Here is a 26,561-nt window from a genome sequence, read left to right as displayed (position 1 = left end):
TTTTTTGTTTGGTTTAGCTGCAACTGTCTGTTTCAGACTCCTGCTGGCAGGGATGGCATTTGAGAAAAGTTATGTGTAAAACGCTTCAAAATGGATGTTTCTGCATTTGCTTTGCATACTACTGTGATCACCGAACCCCCCCAAACTTTGATGTGTTAATCACCAAATAGTGGGTTTTTGTTTCAAAACCTGTGAATCTGTAGTGGAAGAAGGGATGGATGTTAGGCATAATGAAACCTTAATCCTAGAAGCTCCTGAGTGGTTTCCCTTTGATTTTGTAATCACAATAAGGTTTAGCCCCACATACATAAACACAAGTATGATACAAAAGGAATTAATTATATGCTTTTATAGCACAGAAAGTTCATTTGAGCACACAGCATTTATGGTTTTCCTCACAAAGATCTCAGTTCCATAAATCTCACTCATGCTGGTAAGCCCCTTAAAACTGAAGGTACATACCCCACAAAGGAAACAGCACAGTTTATCAGGAGTCAGGACTATGAGATTTGCAAGGCCAAGGCACCAGTTCATACCAGTAAACTACTTCTCTTGCTTGACATCCTTGTAACTACTGGCAGCTGGAAAAAGGAAGGTGTTATCCGGAATGAAAATCAGAGATTAGGCAAAATTTATTTTCCTGCTGCCAATGAAAACACCAACACAGGAGTCCAGATTTAAAAAAAGAACGTGTCAATATGCGGATATGCATATGTTATCTTTTAACACTGGGTGTTCCCTGCTGTTGTATGTAATTTGTAATAAAAATGATCTGTTGCCATCAATGACTTATGTATCCAGTCTTGCTTGTGCTCCACTGTTACATCTCACAGTTCCTATTTTCAAGGAAAATTTAACATTTTGATATGTATTTCTTAAGGAAAGCCCCTGCTGTACTTTTCCCTTAGCGTTTTATTTTCTTCTGAACTTTTGACCTAATTATATAGAGTTTTTAGGTTACCATATTTAAAGCATGTGTAAAGACAAAGTCTCAGCTGAACCTTCCTCATCATTCATTTCCTACATCTCTTCCCCTAGGCTCCACATTAGATTTCAGGGTTTAAATTTTTTGTACATGACAATACAAAGTGAGTCACTCTTTGGAAACTCTTCCTGCGATACAGGAGTTGTAGTGGTAGTGTGATGTGCCTTCACAAAGCATGGACCAGGGGAATCTCTGTTTTATGATTCCCGTTTGCCCATGCAGCACACATTTCAGCACACATTATATGCTGAGCAAGAGATACTCTGGTCTTAAAATATAATTCCCACTTATAGCTGTGGGCATTAGATGAAATTAGCAGGTGGCAAAAAGTTCAAAGTAAATGAGAGATTCTTGATACTATAATACACAGTTAAGCTGCAAAACATCTTAACAAAGGAACACATGTAAAAAATATATGTGTATTAAAAAAGGGCAAATTTGCAATGAAAAAATCTGTTAAGGACTCTTGACTACAAAGGAAGTGCCTTAGGAACACTGTCTTAGTGAGTCCCTGAGCAAAATATACCTGGATCTTGGGAGAGTATCCTGGGGAGGGATCACTGCAGGCTTGCTCTGTTCTTATACTTCTTTCCAGGCTCCCCCATTTGGCTATCACTGGTGACAGGACAGTGATTAGGTGAACCTTTCTTCTGCCCTTGCATTTTCTTATGCAGAATTGCCTGCAGGTGATGATACGGGATGGACTCTGCGCCATGGTTTCTGCAACAGGCCTGCCTCACACAGTTTAACTTCAGACAGACAAACAGGTCTCTGCAGACCTATTTAAAACACAGTGCAGAGAAAAATCTAGTCCTTTCAGTTAGATGGCTGCCTACCCTCCTAGTGCTTGTTTTTGACTCTCCTGCCTTCTCCTCTCTCTCTTACACAATGAATACTGGGGAACAAAAAGTGGAGCCAAAGCAAATGTCAACTTAGACCAAGAGTTTGGCATGGAAGACTTGACAGTGAGGCTTCTGAATTTGTGAGCAAACACCTACCAGATTTTCAAAAGCACTGGTGGGATGCCTGCTACCTCAGCCTACAAACAAGCCCAGCCTTGAGATGAGGAACCTGGTCCCCATCACTGGGGCAATGCTACATCACTTCCTTAGGAGATCAGTAGTGGAGAGTAGGCACCCACTTCATGAGCTAGAGGATATATATGAGCTCCAAATTGTTAACTCCAGAGATGAAAGTCAGTGAGAACAGGTAATGTAAGCGTCTGTTCCAAAGTCCATGAACTATGTTGTCTTTATCATGTTAGTGGAATTCGTTTGTCATATTATTCTGGGGATACTGTATTCAGCCTCAGAGCCCTGAGCCCTAGTCAAAGCATGCTATTTGGAAAAGCCAATTTCAAACCATTTCCTAAAGAACAAACTCTTATTTGTGCATATTTGCCCAGACTTAAAATGAATTCCCGTATCTTGCAGACTTCACACAATTCATCAATTTCTCATGATCAGTCTGGGGAGGCGCAGAGGAAGGCTTATAGTACTTTCATGTTTTCTCATTAAAAAACACCCGTTGGTACATTAATAAGACAAGAACATCTCAGCAGGACATAGAGTTATGTGACATTTTAAGGCTTTTGAAGAAAATGCACAGAAAGGAAGTGAACCCCAGCAGCCACAGCCAGCAAGAAAACCAGTAAATGAGCTTTTGGTGCAGAGAACAAAGAGGCAGGGAGCCAGGAATGGATAAAGAAAGTGAGATATGACAGAAAAGGGGAGATCATTCTGCCTGGGAGCCTCATTATTATTAACAGACTTGAAATAAGGAAAGACTTCAGAGGTCAAACTGTTCTGATGTGTCCACCTCCATTAGGCTAGGATAAAAACACAAAACCCCCCATTTGTCCTGTTCTTGTCAGTGTATTACACCCTGTACTGAGCCCCATTCTGAAAGGGCTGATCAAACTGGATACATTTATTGAGCGTATGGATTACATCCTGTTTATTTTTTAAGTTTTTGCTGCAGAGTAGGACAAAGATGGAGGAAACCATCTCTCATGATAGGCCTCTAGGAACTCCTAGATTTCCTTACAGGAAGGCAAACATATCGCATTTTTTTTTTTTCAGACATGCATGCCTCTCTTATTTGGATCTATCCATCTTCATGTGATTATCCTTCCCTTCTTTCAAACAACCTTCATCTGAGATCACACAAACCATGCCTTCATGGCTATCAGCAGTAAATCTTTCCCTTTGATGCTACTGCCATGTTGATCAGCATTTTACCACTGGGAGAAGCCATTAAGCCCACCAGACTGAGGGAGTGAAAAGCATCTGCAAATACTGGCTAGAAGTCTAAACACTGATTCTGGCTCATGCTCTGGAGCATGAGCAGCTGCTGGCAGCAAAGGCAAATAAATGCATGCTTTCCAGAAATATGTATTAGTAGCGAAAAATTGGTTTTAAAAAGTAGATTCAGCTGTTCAAGGTTCCCTTTCCATGAACGCCATAGTTTGAGAAACAGAAGTTTAGTGTGCACCCAGCCTAATGCATTCCCCACCACACAGAACCTGCTTCACCTTTATTAGAAGGTTATCTCCCTTTAGCAAGATGAAAGCATAAGCCTTTAAATGTTTAATAGTTTTCACTTATTCCTGTATATTTGACAGCTATTCTTCCAAGTAGGCTCCATACTTTGTTAACATACTGAGTCTATTAATCCCATTTTGCTGAACTCACCCTCTCTCCTTTCACTTTGACCAAGCAGTTCAACTATCACAAGGTAGAGAAATATCTTAACATATTTTCTGTCATATGTCCCCAGATCTTTTAGATAGATTTTCATTTTTTTTTGGCATATAACTTTGTGGGGGTGGGGTACTGTCCCATAAAACACGTGATATTGTTTCCTTTTTTTTAAAAAAAAACCCTTGGGTTTGTGTTTTTTTTCATGGTGTAGGAATAAAATACTCTCACAGAGATGCCACACAGCATAACTAAATCTTCCAGTTTATTATACTGTTTTGGAAATTTTTAGTCAGCAAACCAGACAGTATGTTTTAGAAATACTGAAGTTTATACATATCCAAAACATTTTCCTCCTGATCTAAAAATATCCACACTTAGTGTCTGACAAAGGACAGGGTATTTTATTTGCGTGACTTTGTTAAACTGCCTTCAGTTTTTAAAACAATGTTAAACACCCACCTTAAGTTAATGTTAAAAAAATGCTTTAGTTCTATAACCTTATAAAACATACCTCAACAAACTTCAAGATATGTGAATACATTTTTTCATAGAAAGAAAATCAGAAACTGAAGTTGCTTGAGCCCACCAGAAAAACCAAACCAAACCAAAAAATTTAAAGAAACTATGTTGGTAAAAGGTGAAAATACAGAACTTTTAATTAAAAGATCTGGTTTAGATGTGTTTTTCCTCATAAAGAAAATCCCTACATAGTTTTGGGACTTGTGACCTTTTGGGGTTGTTTGATTTTCATAAAAATCAAGCATTTTCATTTATAAAAATCCTTTCATGAGGAAAATAAGCAATTCCCTGACCGGTTCTTTGAAGCACCTTGGATTATCTATCCATATTTGTCACGTACAAGAAAGGAATGAAAAATATCCCACAGGTGGCTTCTTCCAAACTGACTGAAATATTAGTAGGCAGATGCAAATAATTAAATTGAGCTGATATTTATTGTCACTTCAACGTGATTAGGAATGTGTGCGTGCAGTAATGGAACTCACTAGCCTTAAGGAACTGTTAAGAATATCCAGCCCAAAGCACACCCCTCACTTCCAGAAACCCCAAAGACAACTAGAAGAAAAAAGTACCATGAATGGGAGGCATTCTGAAATAGCATTCCTATATCAAAATTAAGTTGGAGGAAAACAGATACTGTTTTTTTATTCCTATAGGACATTAAGAAACAAAGGGGGGGGGGGGGGGGTGTAATAGTAAGTACCTCAAGTTGACCCTTTGGTATTAAACTCCAAATAAACTTTCAGTAAGAACTCCCACAAATCCAGTATTATATTTGCAACAGAACTGCTGACAGTCATCAGAGCAAGTTTACAGTATGCTAGGCTTGCAGACCAGAACTACAGATAATAAAGTAAACATATTTCCAGCACAACTATAATCTGTAAAAAGAATTGTTTAGGTAATATCTGAGTTTGTTGTCCTCAGATACACAATCAGAAAATATTACTTCCTGAGCCAACTCTCAGAGAAAAAGTATTCACCTTTTTCTTTCTCAAAGTTATGCTAATAAGGGATTATTATTAATAATTTTTTTTCTAACAAGATTCCGATTTGCTGGATATTCACCAGAAATTGTCTATAAATACCAAGCATTATACTGGTTTTGATGAGTAATCAAACTATAAAGTTTACTAAATTATTTTCTTTCCATTAAAAAAGAAGTGATGCATGTGATAGTTTAAGGAAGCTGACAGTCTCTTCTTATCCAACAGGCACAATATGAACAGTAAGCAGAGAGACCAAATAAGAAATTGCCTACGAGGGTGCCAGCTGGTGGAAGAACTTTTGGTAGTTTGGACATTTGAGCTAACATTTCCAAATTGTTTCCTATCTAGCACTAAATGGCATTATTTGCGTAATAAACTGGAATCCAAACCATGCTTATTGTCCTTCCAGTGGTTTGAGCTTTTTTACTGTCCCCTTTCAGATACCAAAAGCAGCCATTGCTTCCTGTGAGAAGCCACATTGAATATCCATTATTCAAATACCCTTGATTTATCCTTGTAGCAATTTGAAATGGCTGCAGAAGAAAGTCCAGAGCACAGATACAATGAACTTGGTTAAAAACAAGGAAGGCAAACACTGCACAATACCACACAATCTGCCCTAGAGAGCAGCACCTCTGGGAGGAGCTCCATGATGTCATTGCGATGAGCTGAAATAGGAGTATGGTGCTGTCCCAGAGACATAACACATCAAACAGCAAGAAGAAAAGTTGGGCACAAAAATATATTGGTCTCAACCACTGTGTGCTGACAGTACTGCCTCCCATTAAACTGCACTCTTCTGAAGAAATGTTTTATGTTATTTCCCTATCTTTGTTCTTTGTTTTATTTTTTAACTGTTGACACACAGGAAGTTTGCACTATCCAATGCCAGTTTCAAAAGTCATCTAGTTTACATTTTGAGTCCAGCTTTCTATGTGTATTGCCTGTCCTTCACACCTCTTTTCAATGCCTTGCACAATTTAAACAAAATTTTACAGTGTTGGTGATAAACAAAACAAAACAGGCCACTGGGTAAGGAAAGAAGATCACCAAGAGTGTGATGACTGAGGGAAAGGAAGTCAGGTGATCTCACATGTTAATGGACACCAAGGCAGACACATGGGAAAGTGAGACATTCCTAGTGCTCCAACCATGCCAAAGTCTTAACTGCTGCAATTGTAGTTCAATCACAAGAAACAAATCCAAGGTGCTCCCATTGGAACCAGACCTCAGTTTATGGTCACTGGATCATCACTGTGCCACTGAGGACATGTAGCAGGGGCTTCCACATAAAGATTCTTGATGGATCTCCTGATGCCTGCTTGAAGCCTGGAGACAGCCTGTCAGTAGAACCAGCAGAAAGAGAGCGTGCAAGGTTGTGCTACCATCCCAGTCTCCCGCCATTTTGTGGTCTCCCCCTCCCTCCTCCTTACGCCATGCCCTGGGAGCCTTTGGGACGGTCTGTGCTGCCCAAGTCTTAAACCACTAAAGTTCTTTCTTCTCCCAGGTGTGTCACTGCACAGTTGCACTACTGCTTTATGTAGATGGATGTACAATATATTTAAAGTAAATAGTCATAATAAATATTAAATACCTCACCAGTCAGACTCCTTGCAGGCAAAGATTTTAGTGCTATTTCATTATTTTGGGTGCTGCTTCACAGTTCTCTGCTGTCCTATTGAGCTCACCAGTCTGTCAAGGTGGCAAATCCCTTAAGGTTATTGAGGGGACCTCAGATGGAAAACTGGATGGCCCCACAGACCACAGGAACAGAGGAGCACCTCCATATCCTCTGAGTACGTGACATGAAAAATCAAAACATCAGATGTGTCCTGTAGTCCCAAAATGAATAGAAGTGCTTTTCTTCTTTCTCAGAACCTCCACTGAAGGGAATTACTGCAATTGTCTCAACATAAACAAGCAGTTCCAAGGGCAGCAAAGATAATCAAACCTATTTTATATGAACTGTGTTTTGTGGTTGGGCTTGCTGATATTTAATAGGATGGCAGGGCTGCACATATAACCTTTCAGCATTAGGGCATTATACTATTCTTCTCCTATGTGTACTCTTTGCTGCCTAAACCAGCACAAAACTGTACTGCAGGTCTTTTTTTTGTGGATGGGCTCTCTCTTCCCTCCTCCTTGGCTTCCTCCTGAAGCTAGTGGGATTATAACACCTCTGAGATCAGTGCTCTCCTGCTAATCTGCCTGAGCCTGTTGGTCCACCCCAAAAGTTGTTCATGGGGCTGGCAGGTATGATCCCAAAAGCCTTCTTGACTTAAAAAAATGCTGTAAGAAGACAAGATGGAAGCTTGCAGCTTCATTGAGAGGAAGAAGGTGCTCTTGTACCCCTTCACACTGCACTGAGATGTAAATAAGTCTACAAAGTTCCCTTCACTCAACTTTGTCCTGAAGAGGAAGGGAAGAAGTAAATGATAAAGGTACACAGCACCAGATACAATTTCAGAATTCATTCTCAGAAAGCAGCATGACACAGCATTCATGGTCCCTGATGGGAAAACTCACTGTAGATTTTTCTACAGCCGCATCAATGGTGGTTGTGTTTTGTGGCTGTTGAGATAGCAGGGAGTCAGAACTGGCAAACCAGCTCACAGAGTCATAAACCAAACCATCCTCCACTACCACCCTGAAAGTACTAGACATTTTACAGCAGGATTGAATTGTTATTTCTCAAATAACTGAACAGGACTTGCAATTTCATAGAATCACAGAATAGTTAGGGTTGGAAAGGACCTTAAGATCACCTAGTTCCAACCCCTGCCATGGGCAGGAACACCTTGCACTAAACCATGTCGCCCAAGGCTCTGTGAAACCTGGTCTTGAACACTGCAATTTCTGTCATTTGTCTGACTTTTCGTTGCTATCTACAGGCACACATCTTTGCTTGTACTTAAGCAGTTCCTTCCTTGGCTGAAGGGGCAAGAAAAATTTCTTTGTAGTCTACATTACCCTGTTCTTCAAAAGCTTGCTAGTGTGATAAAAATCAAACCCTAAATAGCCGTTATTGAATGGATTGGCATAAAGTGTCTATAGTATAATACAGTAAATCAGTATTTACTGTGTGACAGCGTGACAGATGCTCCAGAATTGTGGAAAACTCAAAAAGTACTGAATTTTCTGACAGTGTGAATTTTCTGACAGCTGTACGTACAGCTAAGGACTTTCTGTCTACAGAGCTGGAAAAGCAAGATAAAAATCCACTCCCTTCACAGACTTAAGGCAGGGAGAACTAATTAATGTAAATCCTCTATACCAAAAGAAGGAAGGTAAGTCTTTTGAGGTGTCACATTCTCCTCTCATAAGAAAAAGCATGGAGTATTTCAACTAGATTCATAGGCCCCTGTTGATAACACCTACTGGTTTGAGGATAGTCAATCTCTATTAACAGGAATGATCTCACAACAAGCAGAGCCAGCTGTATGCAGTACTCTGTGGTGCTGGCCTATGAAGAGCCCTAGTGAAAGGCAGGGGACTAACTACTAAGCTATGGATGCTTAAAAGGATGGGGGGTTACTCCTAAATGTTTTGTTCAAGAACTAATGATCCGGTTTATGAGTTGTAATAGGTCAAGAGCAAACTGTTGCTTTAACTTGGGGTTCTATGAGAAAATCAAAACTCTCAAGGTAGTCAGGGCGCATGTCCACAACACATGCTGGGAGCAGAGGGCAGAGATGCTGGAGAGAGAGCGCAGAGCCTACCCAGATGAAGTGCAAGCGTGTCAGCATTGCAGGATACCTTGTTGGAATATGAAGATGGTGGTGTTTCATCCTCCCAGAGCTATAATCTGCACATGGACAGGCACAGAGGAGGTAATACCAATGCAACTCATTTACAGCTCTGGCATCTCAATGCCATACTCCATTGCAATTGTAGAGATGCACCCTCTGAGAACTGCAGACAGGCTCAGATGGAATTGCACAGTGGGGAGAGAACAGTAGGACTAGCCAGCAAGGGACACATCCTCCTTAGGTTGTGGGTGGGACCACTGGGAAGTAAGAGATGCAGGTAACTCAGAAACTACAACATATATCACTACATCCATGAAGGTGAATGGATGATTCCCTCCTCTTCTGAATGACTGCTTCAGTCTTGAAACATGATTAAAATGTGAACTGAATAAAACATGGAACAGAACTACATTAAAAAGACAAGGGTCTCTTTGAGACTCTTTCTCTGAACATGCTTTTTCTTTTTAACTGCACCACTCCTGTGTAATCCCAGGCAGCCTGGGGAAGCTACCTTACACAGCTTTGAGAACTGATGCATTTCCCTATGTTGGGGACTTTGCCACAAATAATTTCCTCCAAACCAAGCTGACCAAAAAACCCACTGGTTTTATAACAGCCAAACAAAAACCTTGTTGCAATGAACCACAAGCAAGTTAGTCCAGAAACCACAATACTAAAAGATTTATGTTACTATAATCACTCATATAAATAGGCGAGATTATTCTGACAGGGAGTAAAGTGGTTAACTAAAATTATAGCTAATAAAATAATTCCCTTTACAGTTATTTTTCTGTGAGTTGGAACAGATACAACTAAACCTGCTACAATAATAGATGCTTTGGTATCTTTACATGACCAGTTCAGCCAAGGTCAGGTTCTGACTGCTTCTGGATCTACCAGAACTTCTGTACCCAGTGAATTGATGGGGGTTTTCTTGTGGATGACATCTCTTCAGCACATCAGGCAGAACTGAAGCAGACGTGTAGAGAATACAAAGGTTGCGTGGGGGATGATGACAGTCTAGGCACTATGAGACACATTCCCTCTTGCAAAATTAAACAGGATTTTGATTTTCCTGGAGCTCCCTCTTGCACTGTTGAGACATGAGACAGGTCACTTCTATCAAACACATGTCTATCTATGGGAGGCCACCAGATATATTGTATTCTCACATTAGTAGAAACCAGTTACACCATGTAACAAAGGTATCATAGAAAAGAATGTGTCCAGCAGACGTCCATCTCTTTTGGGATGAAAGGGGTTACTTCCCCACACCGCTGTAAATTATGTGTGCTGAAGTAACTGCAGCACTTGCCTTCAGTTTGTTATAGCCAGCTTTGAAAGAAATACACTTTCACACTGAACACAAGTCAATTGAAATCCACACTTACAGAAGATGGAGTTGAACAACTTCTCCTGAATTAGCTGCACCTAATCCTTCCATAGTTGTACATACAGTTTTAAGAAGTTTGGATTCTGCCACATCAAAAGTACCATGGCAGCATTCAGTGGCATTTACAGGACCCTCCACTAGGGCTAAGTGGTGTGTAATAGTGCAGGGAATCACTCTCACATGGTCAAGTGCTATTGAAAACCAGTAGCAAGAACATAGTGATCTCCCAGGGCTCACCGCAGATCCAGTGAGGACATAGGTGATCAGGATTAGCAGAGACCACACTGAAAAAATTAATGCTGCCTAGAGAAAAACCCCAACAAGGAAGAGCATCTTCATTCTTGCCAACACAAGTTCCAGCGATCTGCAATTTTACAGGCAGTTCGTACTTTCAATAAAATTGAACCTTGGAACTTTCTGTAGAAAAGGACTATACGTCAACTACAAGTAAGCTTAAAACAGAAAGCACTCATCTAGCCAGAGCAGACAGCCTCACCCAGCAATTCCCAAGTCACTTTAATGAGCTGCAGACAAAACTAATTGTGTGGAGTAGTGCACAATGAGATTTAAGGTCTTGGAAGTGATGCAAAATCCATCATGACTGCCATGTCCCAGGAGCTAATTACCATCCCATTAGAAAATTTGGCATTCTATTTCCAATATGAGTGGGTCCAACCCCCTCTTAGAGCTCATTAAAACTGCGCTACTACAAATCTTCCTGTGTATATTAAGAGTGATTAAGTCACCTCAAGTCACCTGAATGGGTGCATTTGAGAGGTTACCATTTATTCTGGGAGGTTTAATGAGTTTTCTACACCACTGTCTCACCTCTCCCTTGTGTATTAACACACCAGCACAGGACAAGGAAGCCCAGTAACAGATGCACTAATGCTGTATAATGATAGAATGTGCTTTTCCATCCCTGCTCTAGATTTCACCTGCAATACTGCCAAGGACTGTGTTAACTACTCAGCCTCTGTAAAACCAGCACACGTTCAAACAACTACCCCTCAATGCCTGTCCCTGTCTTTTCTGAGGCATTCTTTCTCAAGACACAGCTCCCACTGTGTAACTGGGATCTACATCTTTTTGCTCCCAAAACATGCTGCCTAAATCTGTCCCTCCATCTCACAGGACAAAATATACAGAAAAGAGGTTCTTCCAATTCTACATGAATAAAAGGCAGGAATAGAAGAGAGTGTTCTGCCATCTTGTCAGAACACAGTGAGCCAAACTTTCTGCTCAGTCTCACTGCAGAGGCCACATTCTGTCTCTTGATTTTTATTTTAGTGAGGCTGTAAAATGCATATGCTATTACCAGGCATAAGAGAAGGAAGCAATTTTTTTCTCTGACTCTGTGTGAAAGGAATAAAAATTACATGAACACAAGTGTTCAAGTGTTTTTATAGACGGGAACCCCTGAAGACTTACCCCTGCAAAAGATTAAGGAAGAACAAAGCTGAAAAGGAAATCTGAATGTATCACTGCAGTGACTGAGAAGCCAAAGAAACCAACTTTCCACACACCACAATTCTTCCAGGGTTTCACACACATCCCATGCGCCATAAAGTGTAATTATGGAATCAATGATAATCCATAGCTTTGTTCATTTCTTAGCACAGGAAGTTCTCTCAATTTGTACCCTCTCCCTTCCCTTGCTCCTGCTGTTGGCTGGGAGATATAGTGCAGAAGCAAATGAACACAAGAAGAATCAAAGAAATAAGAAGTCAGAGCTCAGTGGCCCCTACAAGATAATCAGTGCATTGTGCTTGCTAATCGTGCAGACTAAGATCAGAGGGTAAAAACCCCCACAACCATATTTCTGAACCATTAAGTAGTTCAGGTAAAGCTACTTTGTGGAGACTGAAAACCATTTGGAAAAACATCCTCACATGGGTTTTATTCATGTGTTTGGGTTCAGCATCGTACTGAGAATCGTTTATGGTAAGGAGTTCATACCTACAACAAACAGTTAAGATACATACAAAACTTCAGCTACAAAATGAAAGATTGCACTTTCCAGTAAGGAAAACACAGCAATCCAGTAAGGTTTCACAGTGCAAGGGGTAAAAGACTGCTTACATGGAGTGACACTAAGCTTGTGCACTGTTTTTAACCTCTCTAATTGTTTAACTATGTGCAATACTTGGGGATTATCCTGACAAAACAGCAAAAGCCTTGGTAACACCTACAGATTTTCTTTTTAATTCCCCTTGATGTCCATAAATCTAAACTAAATAATGAGCATTGTTTGCCACTCTGTGATCTGTGCTGAATTCAGTCTGCTTTATATGTCACCATGAATTATTGACATGCTGTAACACTAATTTTCTGAGTATGATAAAGATAAAACACAACATGTAATTTTCTGATTCATTCTGAAAAATCAGTTAATCTTCTTAAATACTTTGGAGAAAAAGTGCTGGAGGAAAGAGAATGTACGTAGAAATGTATGTCATGATGAGGTTATTCAAGTATTAATGCCACCATTATGAAAAAATGTGTTCAAAACATGTCTAATGCATACATCTGCATGAAGGTGGACATGCAGCTGTGAAACTTGACAGGCTAAAGACACTGTCATAAGGTTAAAAATCTCTATAAATGCAGGGAAATAATCTAGGATTGGTATTGCTGGGTCAGTCCTCACCAGATTCTGTACACTGAATGTCTCAACTGAAAAAAATGAAACTCTTCATTAGAAAATGGACTTTTCTAATAGTGACCTGGATAACCAAGAAAGGTTTAAAGGAACTGCTTATCTCAAGAGGAAGAAGGAACTGAATTTAATGCCTCTTCAGTGAGTGCTATGGGCCTTGCATGCTGTTTGTTCATCCTTTTGAGGGTTGGTACCTACATTGTTAGCAGTAGGAAGTGGAGTAGATGTAAGAGGATGCAAGACCTAGTGGCTGAGGATTGCCAAGAATGTGACATATGGAGTGCACTGAAGTAGCTTCTATTTTATTTCACTTGATTGTATATGACAATTTGTGTTCTTTCCCTTAAACGTTCAATTTTCACTTCAGCATTCTGAACTGTAATGCTCCTAAGAAGATGATTATACTCAGCAAATGATGAAAGTTTTCTCCTACTGACCAGATAATCCTAATCAAATCAAACTGTCCTTACAGATTCCACAAGGCATCTTAGATGTCACACTGAAGTGAGACTTCTTAAGGGGAACAGAAACCTTTCAGTCTACCTACACTTTGACCATAGCAAAGCAATTTGAATCACAGACAGCAAACAAGAGTTAAATTAATTTAGGAATTTACTTAAACTGGTAAAGAATTTTTTTTTTTTTAACTGTGAACAGACATCTGTTTTGATACTGACAACCATTCATTAGCCCTGGTGGTTGCCAATACAGTGCAGCAGATGATATTTTCTTGTATATTTTCATAAGATGCACTCATTGTTTAAGCTACATTCCAGCAAGGACTCGGAATTAAATGGACCTAGTTAAATTAAAACTGGAATGTTATTCTCCAATATGAATTAATTACATTGACACATTGAAGTGAGAAGAAATAATTCATGTTCTGCAAATGGCTGCAAATGGTTGCAATGTTAACATTGGTTGCAAAAAAAAATGGTTGCAGTGTTAACATTTGGCTGATCTTTATCCACAAGTAGCAATAAGAGTATACTGGAAATGCCTGTTATTGTGTCTCTGCGCAAAAGAATACTCTTTTGCGCAGAGACACAGTCAGGTATTTAAATTCTGGATTTTTGTCCAATCAGTGTGGGAAAGGACAAAATAACTTGAATAAACAGGAAATCTCTGTATTTTCTCAGTCTCTCTAACTGAAATGAGCCTAGTGTGTTAAAGAAACCTCCCAAAGTTCAGTCAGTTTATTTCACACTTCTCTTCTGATACAAAAAATGGTGAGATGTAATGAAGAAAGTTTTTCTCACGCTATTTCAGTTTAACAGCAAAGGATGGTAAACCTACGTAACATCTCCCTATATATGAGTGGTTCATATATGTATCTGATAGCAATCTGAAGTGCTGGATGCTCATTTGGACTGAATTTTAAACCCCTGAAGATTCATTCATCACCAGCTCAGAGTCTGCAGGAGCAAGAACACAATTTACTTTTTTTCTTTTTTCTTTCTTTTAAACTTTGTTTTTTTTTTTTTCCCAGCTTTACTACTTGTGAAAGGTCCAAAATTGCTGTAACTGGAGACTAGGCTGGGTAAAAAGATGTTCTCTTTTATCACCAGAAAAACTGCCCTACCTTTTCCTCCCAACAGAATTTAGCTTTCTGTTGATCATGGTAATTTGAGAGATCAGTGACTGGTATTCTCAGACAATCACAATTACTATCGTTACTCACTAGGTATGATGCCTAAATACCATTCCATCCCTTGAGGAATTATATGCCAAACTTATGAAGTACTTTAAATAGTGGTATATTCTTTGTATGCTGCTTTGATTGATACAGGTTTTATAACAGCTAATAGCTTCTACTGGAAAGGCTCTGGGACAAACTTGTGCTGAATAATAGTTAGCTGTGGGAGCCAGGATTCTCAGCTTATTCTCTTTAAATAAAACCCCAAAACATTATGAACAAAGAAGAGCAGAAAAAGTACTGAAGAACTTTGAACTATCAGCAAGGAAAGAGTGTCAGAAGTGTATTAAAGACTCTCCAAGCAACACTCAGGTTTTTATAACAGTCTTGATAATGATCTTACACTTACAGTACATCTTTTATCCAGAAGGATTCATTTATGGGCTGTATGCATACCATGGGAATAACTGTCCTCCCTTCTGCCAATTTACACAGCGAAATGCTGTTTATGCCTCTGGAGGAAAATGTTGTGCTATGTGAATTTCTACATCACAACTAAAATGGATTAAGACAGGCAGTGCCAAATGCTACAACAGTTAAATACAAAACATAGAAGGGAATTTGAAAGAAACAGAACATAAATAATCAAAACCCCATTCTGGTCAGAACACTGAGAATAACGGTATCTAAAATGCATCATGGTATTAGTCATCAAAATTTTGCTTTGAAATCTCCATTGGACCTTTTGGCTCTCACTTAGATTGTCTCAATGTATATTCATACAGGCTGCTCTTTAAAACATTAGCAACCAGGCAGCTGAGCCTGACAGAACCATTTCCAAAATTTAAATAGTTATGTTCCATATAATATATGGTAATTACTGGCTTTTTAATTGTACCCAATGTAAAACAAGAAGGATCTCTAATTTGGAGAGACATCAATTTGATAGGTGGACCACTCGGTGGATAAAGAACTGGCTGGATGGCCGCACACAGAGAGTTGTGGTCAATGGCTCAATGTCCAGCTGGAGACCAGTAACGAGTGGTGTCTCTCAGGGATCAGTGTTGGGATCGGTCTTGTTCAACATCTTTGTCACTGACATACAGTGGGATTGAGTGTGCCCTCAGTGAGTTTGCCAATGATACCAAGCTGTGTGGTTCGGTTGATACGCTGGAGGGAAGGAATGCCATCCCGAGGGACCTTGACACGCTTGTGAGGTGGGCTGATGCCAACCTCATGAAGTTTAACCATGCCAAGTGCAAGGTCCTACACCTGGGTCAGAGCAATGCCAGGCACAGCTACAGGTTGGGCAAAGAAGAGATTCAGAGCAGCCCTGTGGAGAAGGACTTCGGGTGTTGGTCGATGAGAAAATGAACATGAGCCGGCTTCAGTGTGTGCTCGCAGCCCAGAAAGCCAACCATATCCTGGGCTGCATCAAAAGGAGCATGACCAGCAGGTCAAAGGAGGTGATCCTGCCCCTCTACTCTGCTCTTGTGAGACCTCACTTGGAGTCTTGTGTGCAGTTCTGGTGTCCTCAACATAAAAAGGACATGGAACTGTTGGAACAAGTCCAGAGGAGGGCCACGAGGATGATCAGGGGACTGGAGCACTTCCCATATGAAGACAGGCTGAGAAAGTTGGGGCTGTTCAGCCTGGAGAAGAGAAGGCTGCGTGGAGACCTCATAGCAGCCTTCCAGTATCTGAAGGGGGGCTATAGGGATGCTGGGGAGGGACTCTTCATTAGGGACTGGAGTGATAGGACAAGGGGTAATGGGTTAAAACCTAAACGGGAAGTTTAGATTGGATATAAGGAAGAAGTTCTTTACTGTATGGGTGGTGAGGCACTGGAATGGGTGCTGTGAAGCAGCAGCAGGGAAGCTGTGAATGCTCCATCCCTGGCAGTGTTCAAGGCCAGGCTGGACAGAGCCTTGGGTGACATGGTTTAGTGTGAGGTGTCCCTGCCCATGGCAGGGGGGTTGGAACTAGACAATCTTAAGGTCCTTTCCAACCATAACTATTCTATGATTCTATCATTCTATCTCGAATTAAATAACATCAACAAAAAGCATTTATAGAGTAACATTTATATTTTAAATGCATTAGGATAATTTTCACTAGGTCCAGCTACTCTCCTTAATGCAATTTGTTTCTGACTTCGTCACATCATCCTTACTTACATGAGTTGCTTTTTATCCATAAAGGTGGAAAAAGAGGAAGACTGCCTATTGAGGTAGCAGGACCAAAGTCAAGACTCCTGCAACAGAGAAAAGATAACACGGATGTGGTATTGACTGCAACGTTGTAATTGAGACCGAAGTAAATTTGCACTTGCCAGGGTGCAGGGAGTCTTTGCAGGAATAGATAGGGGCTGAGGCCAGGGCCCTGGCAGTGCCTAAAGCAGTGAACTTGTTGCTTTGTCACCAGGCAACAAACTTCATGGTAGTATAAGGAGAAAGGCAAAAAACCTAAACACTGCCCAAGCTCCTTTAACTCTGTTCCACTTTCACCCAACAAGGGGGAAGCAACGCCACAACAAAGCTTTTCTGGCCTTGGGTCCAAGCAACCCAGGGCTATAATCCTTCCTTCCAACCAACCAACCAACCACCCAACCAACCAACCAACTAACCAACCTTCAAAGGCCATGCCTTGAGATTAGGAACTCACAACAACACAGAAAGAACCATTTTTTGCTATTCTTTCAGCACAAGACTAGTCTATAGCACAATTCAGGCAAATAATACAACAGTTGATGCTTTCATTTAAGAGCGTGAGTCAGGAGACTTATGACTGAGGGAAAAGAGAGCATCTTCCCAAGCCTTAACTGTCCCCCCAGCTCCCATGTTTTCTTTCCTTCATGGTTTCCCTAATTAAAAAAGGACTTCTGTCATGTCATCTCCCATTAGCTTAACAAGTCAGAGCAGTCAGCTCTCCTTCTGACACCAGGCTGCTCAGGTGATCTTTAGATGTGACTTTCCAAAATTTACTTTCCAACAATTAAACTTAATTCCAGGTTAACAGAGATTTAAAATTTCCCCCCTATGGAACAGGAATAATACTAAATGGGGAAAGTTTCCTAGTGCAAAAGTAGGTGTTCAAAATGAAATTGGAAGGAAGGAGGCTTCCCCTAGGCACAGGCCATGACATTACTGGTCCATGGACCTATGATGACAATTAATGGTAGTAAGACTGAATACAAACCTTTGTATTGTGTTATTGCAGGATAATGGCCAATCTCTGACACAGGATCATAATGCAGGGATCCATTCTTTATTAAATTTTAAATGTTAAGTGTATTGCCTTGCTATGATACTTCTACCCACTTTGTGTTGACCCACTTGCTTCAGTCATGAAGGATTTTTACTTGAAAAACACCTAAACTACAAATGTATCTAAATATCAGTCATGCAGCCAAAGCACGTATTACATACAAGTAAATAACAAGCTTTTCTTCTGGGAAGAAAACAAATCCTCAGTTCCTGGCAAGGAGGCAAACCACTGTTCCTAGCAACCAAGACTTCAGAACAGCGATCTAAACTGATGAATCAGAATTTGTAATGACAGAAACAGAATTATAAGCAGCCCTCTGCAAGGGTTTCTAGGAGAAATTAAACATAACTACATTACCAGTAACTTGACAAATGTAGCTAAGCTAGAAAACACATGATAAAAAATAGTAACCAAAGCACATGGTAACCATAAAGATGGTTTTATAATTTAAAAATTGAATTTCATCCATCTGATTGCTCAAGTTACTTTTTTTTTTTTCACAGTAATATTGAGCTGAATTGGCTATTCAGCACTTTCAATACCATTAACTGCTAATGCTGAAACAGGGTTTTGTTTTTCACATCAGGCAAGAAATGACTGGCAGCCATGCCAGAGTTTGTATAGATTTTACCAAGGAGAGACTGTTTACTCTCTGTGGCCTTCCTCATTGTGGCTGGGCAAAACCACAGGTGGCACTAAGAGAAATTTATTGAGCATGCAGAATTTCTTTCCTTTGTTCTTCTCTTGGTAGAAAAAGAAGTAATAAAAAAGTAACTACCAGTTACTGAATTTTCTTGAGAAAACGTGTTTGTTCTTATAACAAGAGCAGGGGTACAGGATCTCCCTTAAGCTAACTACTGAGGTGATGGGGAAGATGTAGCAAGAGAAACGTACAGGCATTTCTTTGATATTGACATAAATATAAGCACACATAGTATCAAATTAGTAGAACAGCATCCTGCTTCTTTAATTAAACAGACAAAGACATAACAAGATTCAGTGGTTGAAAAGCAAAGCTAAAAAAATCTGAACAGGAAGCTAAAAAAATCTGAACAGGAAGCAAAATGCAAATTGTAAATGAAGGTAATTAACTACTGGAATATTTTATTGAAATGTGTTGGTAGATACTTCACCATCCCACTTGGACAGTTTTCTAAAACATAAACCCTCAAACAACCAGAATGTATTAGGCTTCACACAGAAAGAGTGGGTAATAGTTCATCTGTTGTAACTCAGATAATAACAAGATATATATAATGGTCTCTGCTCACACTGAATGATCAAAAGTTTTTAACCCAAACAGAATATATAAAAGAAAAAGAAATCAATTTATGGAACCTTCTGCCAACTCCATTTATACTGATCAATATCCTTCTGGATAATAAAATCTAACTGAAAGCATTTCAATGTATTACTAATGTGAGTAAGGCTGGAAAAATCAGAAACTTTCTGGTTTAGGGAAATTCGATTTTGTAGCAATGCTGTCTCTCCATTTCTTGAGACTTAATAACTTTTGAAATTAGTAACTAATTTAAAAACCAAATGGGATACTAGGTGCCTGAGAAAGTCTGGAAACTTATTGTAAGAATGTGGTGTCTGGTCCTGGCAAGAAACCAGTTGTTTCGCAGATCTCCTGGATTTTGTTGTAACACATAGAAACAGATAATCTGACAAAGTCCATTTGGGTTTCCAAAAGCCTTTGAAAAGGCCATTCACATAAGGTTTTTGAAGAGCCAAACTGCCATGGAATAATCTTATTGTGGGTAATTAATTGCATAAAATACAAGAAAGAAAATGTTAGGTAAATGGACTTTTTCACAATGTTTCCATCTGGATCTACACTAGGGGCTATTATATTCAACTTCATCACAAATTATATAAAGAAGAGTGGACAGTAAAGTCAAAGGCTTGCTGCTGACGCTAAATTATTCAAGATAGGGAAGAACAAAAGCTGAATGGCAAGAGTTACAGAAGTACTTTATGATACTGAATGACTAGCAATGAAATGACAGATGTTGGGGGAAAGAATGCAATTAATTGTAAATATGCAGAGTCCCAGCAAACCAGGCATGGTATAGTTTTGTAACCAAACCTGAATGACAGTGAAGCACTGCACTACCTGCAGATCCAGCCATTGGGGCAGGACATTGGATCCTTTTGCCCACTTATGAAGGATTGAAGACATTTCACCTAGCAAGGGGCGGGATAGACTGTATTGTCTCTTTAAACACTTTATGAGGGCAGAAAAAAACCTTGTCTGCTCACCTCATCTGTTCAGTTGTGATTAAAGGCTCCATGCACACAAAGGAGCACAGAGGCACACTGGCAGGCAAATCAGCTCCTGGAGACACTGTAAAATCCGTGGGTCAGGTGAGAGACTTGTTTGCATTTATGTGTTTGTGCATAAGGCAACTGAAGACAAGAGGATCCAGGGCTAGCTACTGGACAGACTGAAAGGCTATGGCCTGTTCCTGAAGGAGCCATAGTACGCCTGTCTGAGTGTGTCTGTGTTTGTGTGTATGTGTGTGTACACAAGAGGGTCTGAGTTAGCAGCAACTGGAGTGGGCTGCAAGACTCAGGGGCTTGTACATCCAGCTCCAGCAACTGAAACTCAGGAGCCAGCTACTGGACAGACTGAGTGCCTAAGGCCAGCTTCTGGATGGAACCATATTGTGTGTATACACATACCTGTAGTTTCTATTAAAGGGTTTTCACAATGATCACCCAAAGAGGTGAACATGATGAATCCATTGCTGCTATTTATGCTGTGTTTTCTCTTGGCATTGATCTATATGGACAATCATGTGTGTATATATATATAAGTACATACACTGTGTGTGAGTATGTCTGTTGGGAATACATGCTCCGTCTCGCTACTAGTTGAATAGGGGAACATGGAACAGGAGCAGCCTTTCCTCCCTAAAGCTATCAGATTCAGCAACTCTTTAACAGCCTACATGATCACTCCGTATTTCCTCTTCTGTGTGGATACTAAAGAGAAATGAAGACCTTCCTGGACAGGAAGACATCTTTACACTTGTCCACCAGGACTTACCACTGCATCCTTTATGCATACAAGCTGTTAATCATAAAAGGGAGCATATCTGAGAAAAAAAAAAAAAAGTCTGAAAATTACATTCTTCTAACTGCAGATATACATCTACAGCTTGTCAGACTGTTAGCTTTTCTTTGGATTCTCTTCAGTATTCACACCTGTTAACTTTGGGTATTTTTATTTTTTTTTTACTGCATATGAGAAGATTAAGTCCCAGTGGGAGATAATTTGCTTCACTTCCTGGGATTTCTGTATTCACTTCATCCTATGGTTTCTCTGATTGAACTTCCTTACAGGAATTACTGCCTGGTGCCCTTGTTCCCATATAGCAGCTTGTACCAAGCACTCTGCCAGCTGTCACTCAAAGTAGTACAGAAATTCACTTACGTTCCTGTCTATGTAAACCAACAATCATAAGAATGACATTTTCTTGACAAAACTGTTACATGTTAAGAACAGCACATGAAAAAAATTAGGAATATGAAAATTTGTTCTCTATTGCAATGAAGTTCTTCATCAATTACAGATTATTCCACTGACATCTAATGCACAGGAGAATTCAGCTGAAATTTGAAACTTGAAGGTAAGTATGTCAAAATAACAGATTAACATTTTTCTCATCCCATAACAAACCAAGCTGGAGATTTTTTTTTACAGAGTGAATGATTCTCGCTAATTCTATTAAAAATATGAGTACCATACAAAATGTTATATGGTTTCAAGAAGACCATTTTCTTTTTGAAGAAGTAGGAGGTGGGAGATTACTGAAAAAAGCAAACAAGCAAGCTGTTTCATCAAGAATGGCAACAATAAAACCTGATTTCCTACGGATTTATGCTACGGGTTGAGCTCTATGTGGCTTCTCTCCTGCCTAATAAGAATCCTGTTTATGCTTCATAATTCCCTTCAGACCATTATACGGGCATTCCTCTCATATCCAGATGTGTGCTCAAAACCATGTACACCAACTTACTAGATTTTTTATATTTTTCCTCTCTCTAAATTGGCTGCAATTGCCCCAGAGGTCCATGCTGGTAGAGACAGAGTACTACATCCTTTGAAGGTTGGTTGGTCCCTGTTTACAATAGTAAATTCAATTTCACAAATATTCTCCAACTTCCACATAGAGGGTATCTGTAACATTTGATATAATTTATGTCTGTATTTTCAGGAAATACAGGAAATTCTGTTCTGGGAACACAACAACTGATGGAACATAAAGGATTTCTACTGCATGAACCACACACAAAAGATTCATAGGTAAGTCACTGACAGTGGGAGTACCACAGTTTTCATCTAGAGAAGGCCCTGCATGCAGCTAATGGCTTATCTCTCTGGGAAGTTTAAGATTACAGACTGGCAGGCTGTAGATGCTAAGTGCTTATTCTTAGACACCTGCTGATGACGTGATTACTCCACAGCCAAAACAAAGTCACATCAGAAATACCATCATTATTATCAGTAGATGGCCAGTGGTATACAGTTAGCCCCACTATCTGTGAGCAGAAGCATTCTCTGCAAGTGAGAACAAGAACAAAGTCAGGAAATCTAAAATTAAATCTCTTTTAAAAAATGAAGTGTACTTCCCTATCCTAATGCAATAAAATGCTGTACAAACTTGAGGTACCATGAATCAAAAAGACACATTCAGCTAGAGAACAAGGGTTTCAACCTAACCATTCCCTCCCCCATGTGGGAAAAAAAAAACCCAAACAAACAACAAACCAAACCAACCAACCAACCAACCAAACCAAACCAAACCAACAACAAAAAAAAAACAACCCCCCACCAAAAAAAAAACAACCCACCAAAACCCCCCACCCGCACACCTACCATCAAAAAAAACAACCAAAAAAAAACAAACAAGAAGCAACAACAAAATAAACCTAACACCAGATAAACCAAGAGCTAAAACCATAGCAATGTACTGAGCCTTTCTTGAGGCAGAATGCTGAAATGTAAACTACTGCCCAGTTGAGGGTGCAGATCAAAGACGGTAGATTACACTCTCATTCCTTCCAGCTTCTACTCTAGGGAATACCATAAATATAAATGGTCTCTTTTCTTAGTCAGTGGTCTGGAAAGTTGTAGTTAATTAATTTTACCCCATTCAACATAAAGATCTAGGACTCTATCCAAGTCTTTTTTTAGTGAACATCCAGCAATACAGGCTTCCCTAGGGCTTAATCAACAGTTTGTAACAATGATTGGCAGCTTCTTCCAAGGTCTCCACAGGTCACCCAGAATCACAGCCTGGCCCTGGTATTCCAGAAAAGGTCTTTTCCAAGCACCAGACTTTTGTAAATACTTTGTGCATGTCCTTGCCCAACTATACAGTTTAATTCAGCATCAGTTGAATTAGTTAACCGAATGTCTCCTACCAAAGCCAGAGTCTAGGTACTTGGACAGGAAAATATTTTTAGCTGAAAACCTTTTAGGAATAAATGACCTCTCATTAAGTTACCCATGTTAGAAGAGGAAAAGCTGGGTTCTTCTCTCCTCATCCTAAAAGGAGTAAAACCTGTGTTGTCTATTTTTCCTTTTCCAGACTTCCAGTGTATGTGCTTTTCTACTTATTTCAGCTAACCATCTCTAGCCAAGAATGTAAAAATCCCATCACTAGGAGAGCACAAAGGCTAACTCCAAAGACTACTGGTTATAGCACATAGCTATACAGAAGACAATTTGCACACTGCAGCTCATGCTTCTTGAGCAAAGTGCACATTCTGTGTGGTCACTAGATTATAAAGTAAATATATCAAAGGGAACAAACTTGAATAGGAAATCTTTGACAACATATCGTAAAACTTCCAATTCATTTAGCAAGCATAAGGTCCTCTTAACAGGAAAGTACATCCAGAAGGAGAGAACATTTTATGGTACAAGTTACAATGGAAATCAAAGTGGAATGCTAATTTAATCCTTGATGCTGCGACTACTTTACTGAAACGTTTGTTTGCAAGACCAAAGTTTTAGCCACATAAAAACATAAGTGTCAGAGTCCTGTATCTGGAAACAGGATGAAATGGTTCTCCAAATATGGTACCAAAAATCAGGGTCTTTGTCAAACAGTAGTGATAGCCTATAATTCTCCACATGTGCTTCTGAAAATTAAAGGTTAATTTATAATATCTACTAAAGCTCTATGTCAAACAAAACAATATGGTCTGAATCTCTTTATGTGGCCTGCCTGGGCAACCAGCCAATAATTTAATATTATATAAAAAAAACTACCTGTAAAATCAATTACAGTAAGCTCTACACAGTTCAGGGTAAAGGTGAAGTAGACAGTTAGAAAGTGTTGTTCTTGTGTTAGTAGTCTTGTGTTAGTAGTAAGTAATGCAGGTCTTTTCTGTGGTTCTTTCTTTGCATTAAAGATGCCTGACAGACACCTGCAGGAAGCTGTAAGTTAACATCACAAGTGCATTGCTCCTGAAAAAAAACATAAAGTACTGGAATGTAAACTAGGAAAACACAGTTTTCATTTTAGATGACATGGGAAGCTGTCTTTTTTACCTCTCTACCTTCCTGCTCCCCAAGAGGGATGCCAGAATTGTCAATTTTTTTCATTAATTATTTAAGCATGAAACAGTTTCCATACTACTCATGTGAAATGAGGAATAAAAGTCATTATGTAAGACAATGATATATTAGCTAAATCCAGTTATTGGTGAAAGCAGAGAACAGGCAAACAAGAATTCCGAATTATGATCTCCCCTCTGAGTTGACTCCTGGCCAGACACAGTGAAGCAGTTAGGCCAAAGAAAGGTATGGATGTTGTAAACTATGATACAAACAACCCCGGTCTTAAATTTTTCTTCTGATGATGCCCCAACTTTTATATAAAACAAAAGCATATGGATCATGTAATACGTGACTGTACAATGCTGCAGAAGGCAGAAACTAGGTCTTCCCTCCTCTACATTAACACCTTAACTGTGCTCTGTGCGGCCCAATCAGCTTGGATTTGTGTCTGTACCATGTCTCAGCCTTAATAGGAAGAGCCTGTGAATTTGCTTATTTCCAACCCTAACTATTCTATAATTCTATGATACTCTCCTGGCAAATGGACAATATAGATTTCAACTCCCTTGAGGCTGCAGTTGAAAAGGATGTATGTTTCCTACTATTTGACTAAACGGTAGCCTATTACATAAAGCAGAAGTGCTTCACCTCCAACAATAGAGCAGCTGTAGAAAGTTCTGATTTATCTATCCCAGCTAAAGAGAAATATTCCTATCATCCTGAAACATTGCACTAGATTTAAGGCTAGGCAGGGAGTGTTTCTAAGCATCCTCTTTACATTTCCTACTGGCAAGCTTCCATACTCTCTGTATTATCTTGGGATCCTAGGCATCAGCTCTGATTCTGCATCCCACCAAGGGGATCAAAGGTGTAATTTATTAACTCTACCTCATAACACCACTTTGTTGCAATTTCTCCTTCTGAAAGTGGTGATGATAATTTCTACCTCATGAGGGTGTTGACCCTTAACTGGAGCATAACTTGAGACTGAAAGAGACTTCTGCTTTCCTCAGAAGCCAGCACCATAGTGGTACAAGGTACTCTTATTATGCAGTGAAATAGCTGATTGCATCCTTCACCTTTTTAGGTGACCCACTGTTCTACACTGATCCTAGATGCCCTGAAAGTATTGTATATTTAAAGATGCACATCACTAAAAGAGGGTTGCTCTTCATCCTGCTAGGAATAAAAAACAATGCAAAGAAGAGTGGCCATATGTGACATATGCATCAAAAATATTTTGTTCAATAGACGGAAATACCTGTCTACTGAGATGTACACTCTGCTTCCTGATCTATGGATTTCATCTGGCTGACAAGGATACTGACTTTGTGAAAATGATTAACAACCTATAAATCCTTGGGAAATTACTGAAAATGAAAGCCAGACAAGGATGTGCTGAACCTTAAGAGATCCATTCAAGCCGAAGCAAGCAACAACCAGGATGTACCCCTTCCATACCTCAGTATTTTTGGGTAACCGTTTTGTTGCTTATGGCCAGGCAGGGATCAGCACATTTCAGTGGTAGGACATCACCTCACCCAGACTTCAACACGTGCATTGCAGCCTTCCACAGAGAAATCCTTTTCCCTGGTGTTTTACAGCTCCCCATCACCCAAGCCTAAACAAATACAGAGGGCCACATGCATATGATGTTTTGGGATGCAGACAGGTATCTGTCAGTGTCTTTGTTAAACCTGCCAAGCCTTCTCATTTGTGACCCTATTCGCTCAGCTTCATAACAGTCCCCTAGTTGCATATTAACATCCTAGTTACGTTTGCTGTCTGCACTTAAGTATCAGACAGCCCCTTCATCTTTTAATTGACTGGTTTGCTGCATCCTGGTGCACATTGTTTACTGCTCTCTACAGAGAGCTTTCTTAACATGGTCAGAAACTGAACAGGTCAGGCTGACTCGATAAAGAAAATGCTGACCCACATTTAGTAAACTAATTGGTTTTTCCCCTTCTCCCCTAACCTAAACCAACGTCCACCTCCTGCGAAGCACCACAGCAGCAGCCCATCTCCCGGCCACGCCTCCGAGCCTGCCACAGGCTGGGCAGGCCCCGTCAACCCTCAGCG

The 26,561-nt window shown here is 39.8% G+C and overlaps 1 long non-coding RNA gene across 1 annotated transcript; it reads left to right on the top strand.

Annotated features, from left to right (window-relative positions):
- Positions 1 to 1,711: 1,711 nt before the first annotated feature.
- LOC134175740 (uncharacterized) lies at positions 1,712 to 5,584 on the top strand. The gene is made up of 2 exons (XR_009969132.1): positions 1,712 to 2,194; positions 5,421 to 5,584. It is a non-coding gene; the product is annotated as an uncharacterized LOC134175740 (long non-coding RNA).
- The last annotated feature ends 20,977 nt before the right edge of the window (positions 5,585 to 26,561 follow it).

The sequence above is a fragment of the Pezoporus occidentalis genome, unplaced genomic scaffold, assembly GCF_034315485.1.
Source record: "Pezoporus occidentalis ecotype Australia unplaced genomic scaffold, CSIRO_AGI_Poc_V1 ctg7, whole genome shotgun sequence".
NCBI lineage: Eukaryota > Metazoa > Chordata > Aves > Psittaciformes > Psittacidae > Pezoporus > Pezoporus occidentalis.
Note: the sequence above shows the minus strand (reverse complement) of the source record. Positions and strands in the feature narration are given on the sequence as shown.